At 45.2% G+C, this 8,133-nt stretch overlaps 1 non-coding gene across 1 annotated transcript; it reads right to left on the reverse strand.

Annotated features, from left to right (window-relative positions):
• Window positions 1–832: 832 nt before the first annotated feature.
• LOC139329592 (U6 spliceosomal RNA) lies at window positions 833–934 on the reverse strand. Its single transcript, XR_011602081.1, has one exon. It is a non-coding gene; the product is annotated as a U6 spliceosomal RNA (small nuclear RNA).
• Window positions 935–8,133: the final 7,199 nt, after the last annotated feature.

Consider the following 8,133-nt stretch of genomic DNA (forward strand, 5'->3'; position numbering starts at 1 on the left):
AGTCGTCACCAGGTGTCCCCCCGTCCCTGAGCTGACAGAGACTAATTGTGCTGTATGGAGACAATACGGCACAGTAAGACAGGCTGTCTGACATTTTCATATGCACACAATACACCTGTAAGTCATTACCACTAATAGGTTCAACAGAGGAAACAAAAGTCAGCTCTCCACATACTGACATGAAATATTGATGGTTATATTTAGGGACGTCAGGGGGTCAGAGTCCTTTTACGTCTGGTGTGTGCTGATACCGACACCGCGGAGAGACGCTCTGTGTTCGTAACAGCAGTGAAAACAGGTTAGTTTGAGGCTGTTCCTTCCCTCTGAGGCAGGTCTGCTCACATCCTCACATGAGGACACTGATGACTGATGGACATGTTGACGTCCCTCTGGAGTTTAAGATTAAGATTAAGATTAAGATTAAGATTTACTTTATTGATCACTGCACACACGCCATGCTTCGTGAAATTATTTTTTCCGCGTTTGACCCGTCCTCGGTCCGTCGTTCCTCCGCGGCAGACCAGGAGCGGTGGGCTGCCAGCTGCCAGCCGATGCCGGTGCCCGCGCCCGGGGACCCATCCTTTTTTTTTCGTCACCGTTGGTCAGACGGTGATCTTCTTGCATGTTTTTAGTGGGGGTTATTTAAGGAGGAAACCCCGGGTGAACACGGGGAGAACATGCAAACTCCACACAGAAAGGCCCCCTTTTTCCCCGAGCAGCAGGCACTGAAGACATGGTGGACACGCCACCAGCGCCCACAGCGGGATTCGAACCAGGGACCTTCTAGCTGTGAGGCGACAGTGTTACCACTTGTGCCACCGTGCTACCCAAAAAAATGTGGGAACGCTTCACGAGTATGCGTGTCATCCTTTTGCAGGGCTAATCTTCTCTGTATCGATTCCAATTTTTGCATATGTGCTGCCGAAGCAAGCACATGCTGTCGATGTTCGCTCTCGAAAAGGTTCAGCTGCTTCTGGAGCTTCCTTCCTGATGTGGATTTTTTCTTAGAGACCTGTCAAGGCCACCTGAAGGACACATGTGAGCCTCTGTCCTCCCTCCGTCCTGCTGTATCCGTCTCCTCTGGGAGCCTTTTAGTTCCAGCTCAAGCGTTTAAAAAGGCAAATGTCAAACAGCTAATCTACTTCTTGAACTGCTGTTTGAGCCCCTTGGTCTCACTCTGCTGTCTCGCTCTTCTTCTTCTTCTCTTCAAATCGCAGCACAGAGGCAGATACAGTCCTTTGGTAGGCGGGTTAATAACTTGCTTTGCTCTGGACGCCTTAAATTGGTTTCCATTGACACCTGCTATCTCTCAGCAGATAGCAGAGAGGACCTCATCAAGTGTGAAGACGCTGATGGTGAGGAGCCAAATAAGCCACTATACAGCCATGACTTCCTTCCATTTATACGAGCTTTTATTGTTGCCGTGTCAAATGCTGAGTTTTGTTCCTCCTCGCTGATGATGTTGCCTTTCAGTTCTGAGGCTCCGTCACTTTTCAGCCGCCCTGATGCCTCGTTAAGATAAACTATTCATTTCCATTCATGCTTTTTAATTGGCTTGCCACGAGGTTGGGCTTATCTCAAATTAGACATTCAAATATTGAAATATTTGTCGTTACACAGCTTCTTTTTTGTCAGAAAGGGAAGATAATCCAGAGCAGGGCAGCAGAAGACGAGGCGGACGTCTGCTGAGAGAGAAAAGAATAAAAATGAGACAAAAGTTAAAGTACAGGACACTGGTTTCATTTGTGTTAATGATGTGTGTGAACGGCTGGATTTTACACCAGGAGAAAGGTGAACTCATGAGCTCTGCCTCAGTGTCTGATGGACAGTCCGTCCCATTTCCTCCTAAACCATGAACATTTGAAACAGTAGGTTTTCCTTGAAATGCCTTGAAAAATCCTTGAATTGTTGTTAAATTGCATCGATGATCAGAGACTGTTTCATCTTAGTGTCTTTAAGTTTGGTGAACAGACTGAGCTGACGTTTAGCCATATTAGGATGAAAACACTGATTCATTCATCTCAGTGTGGACATGAGGTGACTGGACTGTTGAAGGTGAAACATGAACATGTGTGCAGAATGAAAACAAAATGAGTCGAATGAGCGTTTAGTTCAGGAGCACCAGAGCTAATGGTTTCCATCGCGACCTGCGTCACGTGGTGTTGTTGTTTGTGTGGCAGCCATTGATTTCATCTGAATCTAATTTTAGTGTCTGTGCCACTCTGCAGTCCACAGGAAGACAATCATGGTGTTTATCAGATGATGTTTGATGTTTACTGTAACACTATCACATGTTTCTACACACAGTCTACACACAGTCTACATACAGTCTACATACAGTCTACACACAGTCTGCACACAGTCTACATACAGTCTACACAAAGTCTACACACAGTCTACATACAGTCTGCACACAGTCTACACAGTCTACATACAGTCTGCACACAGTCTACATACAGTCTACACACAGTCTACACAAAGTCTACACACAGTCTACATACAGTCTACATACAGTCTACACACAGTCTACATACAGTCTGCACACAGTCTACACAGTCTACACACAGTCTACACACAGTCTGCACACAGTCTACATACAGTCTACACAAAGTCTACACACAGTCTACACGAAGTCTACACACAGTCTACACACAGTCTACATACAGTCTGCATACAGTCTACACACAGTCTACATACAGTCTGCACACAGTCTACACAGTCTACACACAGTCTACACACAGTCTGCATACAGTCTACACACAATCTACACACAGTCTACATACAGTCTACACACAGTCTACACAAAGTCTACACACAGTCTACATACAGTCTGCACACAGTCTACACAGTCTACACACAGTCTACACAGTCTACACAAAGTCTACACACAGTCTACACACAGTCTGCACAGTCTGCACACAGTCTACACACAGTCTGCACACAGTCTACACACAGTCTGCACACAGTCTACACAGTCTACACAAAGTCTACACACAGTCTACATACAGTCTACACACAGTCTACACACAATCTGCACACAGTCTACACAGTCTACACACAATCTACACACAGTCTGCACAGTCTACACACAGTCTGCACACAGTCTACATACAGTCTACACACAGTCTACACACAGTCTACACACAGTCTACACACAGTCTGCACACAGTCTGCACACAGTCTACACACAGTCTGCACAGTCTACACACAGTCTGCACACAGTCTACACAAAGTCTACACAAAGTCTACACAGTCTACACACAGTCTGCACACAGTCTACACAAAGTCTACACAAAGTCTACACAGTCTACACACAGTCTACACACAGTCTACACACAGTCTACATACAGTCTACACACAATCTACATACAGAGACTATTACACTGGACGGATGGATGGATGGACGGATGGACAGAGGGACAGATGGACGGACAGAATGCAAGACTCCAGGAAGACGAGGGGAGGCGGTCTCTGCGTTTACATCAGTGATGTCACTGTTTGAGGTCGTCAGGAGTCACATGACAAGAACTGCCAGATGGTATTTTAGTGCAGCTATCAATCTTAATCAGACCTCAGAACTGTTAGCTAAACTCCACCAACATGTCCACATGTCCACATGTCCACCAAAGGAAGAACTACCCTGACTGTGTTTACGGCACAGAGCTGAAACTAATTCTGACTTTAAAGTCTGTATTTCCTGCCTGACAGGATGCAGGTGTGTGTGTGTGTGTGTGTGTGTGTGTGTGTGTGTCTCTTACGTCAGTGTACAAATAGTAAAACTGAATTAAGGACGTTAGATGAGGACATTGGAATGTCCTTCCTGATGGTGGACTGCTTACCTGAGGACTGAGGAACGATCAGATAAAGGAACTGTGATGGACCCGTGGATGAAATGCAGTTCTAAAAGATGGAGAGTGAGGACAAGAAAGTGTCCACAGAACCTCGGAGTCCTCATCGTTCTGCCCTCACTGTCTCCTCCTCGTCCTCCTGGCATCCGTCCCCGCTGCGTGTCCTCTGTTGTTTCTCAGCCTGAGATGAATGGAATCAGGGTGTGACAGTTCAGGCCAAGACAGACGGTCAGAGAACGAGTTTGTCTGTGGAAGTCCTCGTCAGTCAGTGAAGGAGACAGAGGGACTGAGGGACAGGTGTGTCTCAACGACGACGAGTGCAGCCCGTAATTTAGTTTCGGAGAGCGACATTTAAAGATATTTAGCCTAAATCCAAGTTATAGATTCCCAAAATATGGACATGGACGGCCTAAACATGGATTGCTGGAATATAAATATGGATATTTATCTGAATGAATACAGTAAGTGGATGAAACTCTGTGACATACGCAAAACATTCAGTTTCTGTGGCGCTGCGTCATCATTACTGAACTCGTCATTTGTTGAGACAACGTGAGGTTTAGGCTGTATTTTTTGTCATTTCTCCTTCAAAGACAAAGTTTTATGTTTCTTTGGAAAGAATTTCTCACAAATAAAAAAGAAGTAATTGGACAACAGATGACACACACCCTGCAGCCACCAACCCGCATGTACCACCGTACCACCTTAATAATAATAAATTCTCTGCCTCACCGGATTTTATCTGCTGTCATAACAAGCTCCTAATATTTTCCCAATGCGACGGCTTTCTGTGAATCATGGGGGGCTCGTTTCTTGTTTTATTTCATCCATTACTGACTGGCTAATGCAGACGATGGGTCGAGTCAGAGAAACACAGAATTCTTCTTCTTACGGTTGAAAATAATCCGACCGGAGTCTGAAGCTTCATGCAGCAACGCAGCCTCACACGTGGCCTGCTGTCCTGGCGCTCTGGGTTCAGGTCTTACTGGTCCTAGACAACGAAGCTAACATATGTTGTGATTAAAAACTAGCTTTGTGAAGGTCAGAGGTTCTCAAACCTCAGCGTGAGATCATGAAACGATGCAGACGAGGCTCAGACACTCTGTCCATGTTTGTTTCTTGGAACCACTTTTACACGTAGAAACTGTGTTTTGGAGATATCTACATCAGCCTGAACAGACTCCAGATACTGAACTAGAAAAGCTCCTGGAGCTCCATCATGGAGGCAGTCAGAGCTCAATACAAACCCACAGTTCAGCTGCGAGCGAGTCCTGATCTCAACAAAAACTCCTCATCTGGATGCAGGAAGCATCAGAAACACTCAATTCACCCGACGCTCAGTGAAATAAACCCAGTCTGGTTCTGTGGAACAGGTGGACTATCGTTTGTGGACTTTGGCTCGTTGTCAGGGGTGGGCAGGCCAATCACTGTCTGGATCGACTGAACCTCGCCTATTCCAGAGTAACATCGTCTTTTTCTGAATTCTTGAATATTCTGCAGGACGGATGTGACCGGCGAGCGGCCCGTTAACGATCCCTGGGTCCGGTTGGACTTACCGTTTGGTCAGGATGTGGACCAAGGTCTGGACTTTGAGAGGCCTGGTGAGGGGATCCAAACCCTGTCCATGCTCTTTTTGGGATTTTCTGGAGACAGACGGGACAGAAGCATTAGCTCTGACGGGTCACAAAAATGGTCCCAAACATAGTTAGAAATGAGTCAAACAGGCAGACCCTGTGGGAGCGTCCTTACCAAACACTGGACTGTGCTGCTCGTGGACGTCCACGTCTTACACACTGACTCGCTTCCAGCCAGCTTTTGCTTACGGCCGTTGTTTCCTCAGAAGAAGAAATGCTTCCAAGATTTTTTGCAGAGTCTCTCACTAATTAGTGTTTTACAGTTTGCAGTTCTATCTACATTTTCTCGACACAGGATTTTTATTCCAAGTTCAGAAACTTTGTTCCATTCTTATGCCAGTGGAAAAAAAGACTGCATTTTCCACTGCAGTGGATACTGAGGAGCTTCGTCAGCATGTTTTCCTGCTGCTCGGATATCAGAGCTCTAAGACGACTGCTGGCATCTCATCCTCCCTCCCAGAAACACTAATTGGTTTGGTGGTGACTAATCTAATTGGACACTGAAGGTTAGTTATGTGAATCCACACAGAGCCGTCCGTCCCCAAACTGCTCTTATCTACTGCTCAGAAAGAGGCTCAGAGACGGCGGAGGAGGAGACGGAGGACAGCGGAGAGAGAGAGGGAGGGTGAGGAGGAGACGAAGGTGAGGATGAGGAGAGACAGTCATGACTCACAGCTGAAGGCAGCTCATCAACACAACTCATTTCTATTACTGTCAAATCCATCAGAATGAATCCCTCTGGATTATTAAACGACTGTGTTTGTCCTCTTACAGACAAACTCAGCTTTATTGTTTGTCTTTGTTTGGCGTTTACACATAAACTGAGTGTCTGTTTCAAGACAATCTGCACAAAGAAAACAGGAATGAATGAATGAATGAATGAATGAAGAGAATGCGTTTCCATCCATTACTGTCATGTGATCATCAGGAGTTGGTTCACCAAGGTCAATGAAAAAATGCAGAAGACACAATGAAAATATGACATTTCTGTTTGTTTCATGTATTAATGTGATGACACTTACATCAGAGCTTCTTCTTCATCTGTGCAAACTCATCTTCAGTGCCTGCTGCTCGAGGAAAAAAGGCCTTTCTGTGTGGAGTTGACATGTTCTCCCCGTGTTCACCTGCAGTATCCTCCATAAAAATACCCCCCCAAAAACATGCAAGAAGACCACCACCTGGATGAGTTAAAGGCGGAGAAGAAATAATTTCACTGAGCAATGCGTGTGTGCAGTGTCCCCCCCCCAGCATGTGTGTGTGCAGTGATCAATAAAGTATACCTTCTTCTTCTTCTTCTTCTTCTTCTTCTTCTTCTTGTCTCAAAGTGGAAACAGCTGATCAGTGAAAACAGTGTTTTGTTTGCACTTAATTCCTTGCTTTAGCAGAGACTGAAGCAGCGTATCCTCATTTTCATAATTTCATTGGCTGTACGAAGTGTCAGTCATCTGCATCACTTATAATTGGCTCCGTCTTTACATGAAAGAAGAGAACGAGGCACTGCTTTTCAACGTGGGCTCTCATTGGCTGCTGTGGACAGGATGTGAGGACCCTGACTGTCTAACTGGTCTAACTGGTCACCAGCTGAAATGATGACAGCTTTCTGAGGAGTGTCACAGCCTGCTGAACTAAATATTTTACTGGATTGGCCCTTTGCCAGTGTAACCAGATGCAGTGTTAGCATTAGCTAGCTGGGCTAAATTAGCTTAGAAGCCAAGCTCTCACACCACTGCTGAATTTCTGGAAAAGACACAGAACCGAATGTCCTCAAAAGGTGTAAATGAACAGAACTCAGCATTAAGACGAGGCTTTAACACCTGAATGAAGTCTGAACGTGTCGTCGCTGATGACGTGAAGACGACTCTTCCTGTTCACAGGTGAGCGCTTCCTGCTCGTTTGATCCAAAAGTTTACGGCTAAAGAAGTTTAGCTGAGATACTTTAAAAACATGTACTTTTACTTCTACTGGAGTACTCCGCTGTTCTTTCCATCCCTGACAGCTGAAGATAAAGTGTGATTCTTGATGCCTTTAAACGTCCACGGACAGCATGAGGGAACACAAAAGGGCAAATCAGACCTCTGCACATCTACTCTACTCATGAAATGACTACTTATCTCAATGTGGGGAATAATGATTTGGTAGCGCTCGGCCAGGTGAGGTGTGTGGGCTGAGCATTCAGGGTCTGCACACGCTGATTTATTGATGATCCTCAATGAAAAACAAGCTTCTTAGGAACTGAGATCGAGTGGTTCACTCTCCGAAAAGCCTTCATGTACTTCACATATTTTCTTTTTATTCCCAACAGCTTGTTCAGTGGCCATCTTCTCCACAAAAGAACCATGTTTTATCTCAATTAGGCCACAGACAAAGAAAACGGAGACGAGACATCGTCCTGACGGAGCTGAAACAAACCAGGCGAATCAAGAGAGTAAGACACGAGCACCAAAGTGTGTTTCCGCCAGAATATATCTAAAAAAATAACCAAATGTTTTTTATTTCATGTTGATACATTCTTGGACAACACCACAGAATAGTTGCATGAGTGGCCAAATGTAAATCTCTCCCACGACATTGGCACATAAGCAGCAAGGGCAACATGAATATACCAGGTACAAACAGTAGAAAACATACATGCTTCCTTTTTTTAACAAGTA

This window comes from Chaetodon trifascialis, chromosome 3, assembly GCF_039877785.1.
Source record: "Chaetodon trifascialis isolate fChaTrf1 chromosome 3, fChaTrf1.hap1, whole genome shotgun sequence".
Lineage (NCBI taxonomy): Eukaryota > Metazoa > Chordata > Actinopteri > Chaetodontiformes > Chaetodontidae > Chaetodon > Chaetodon trifascialis.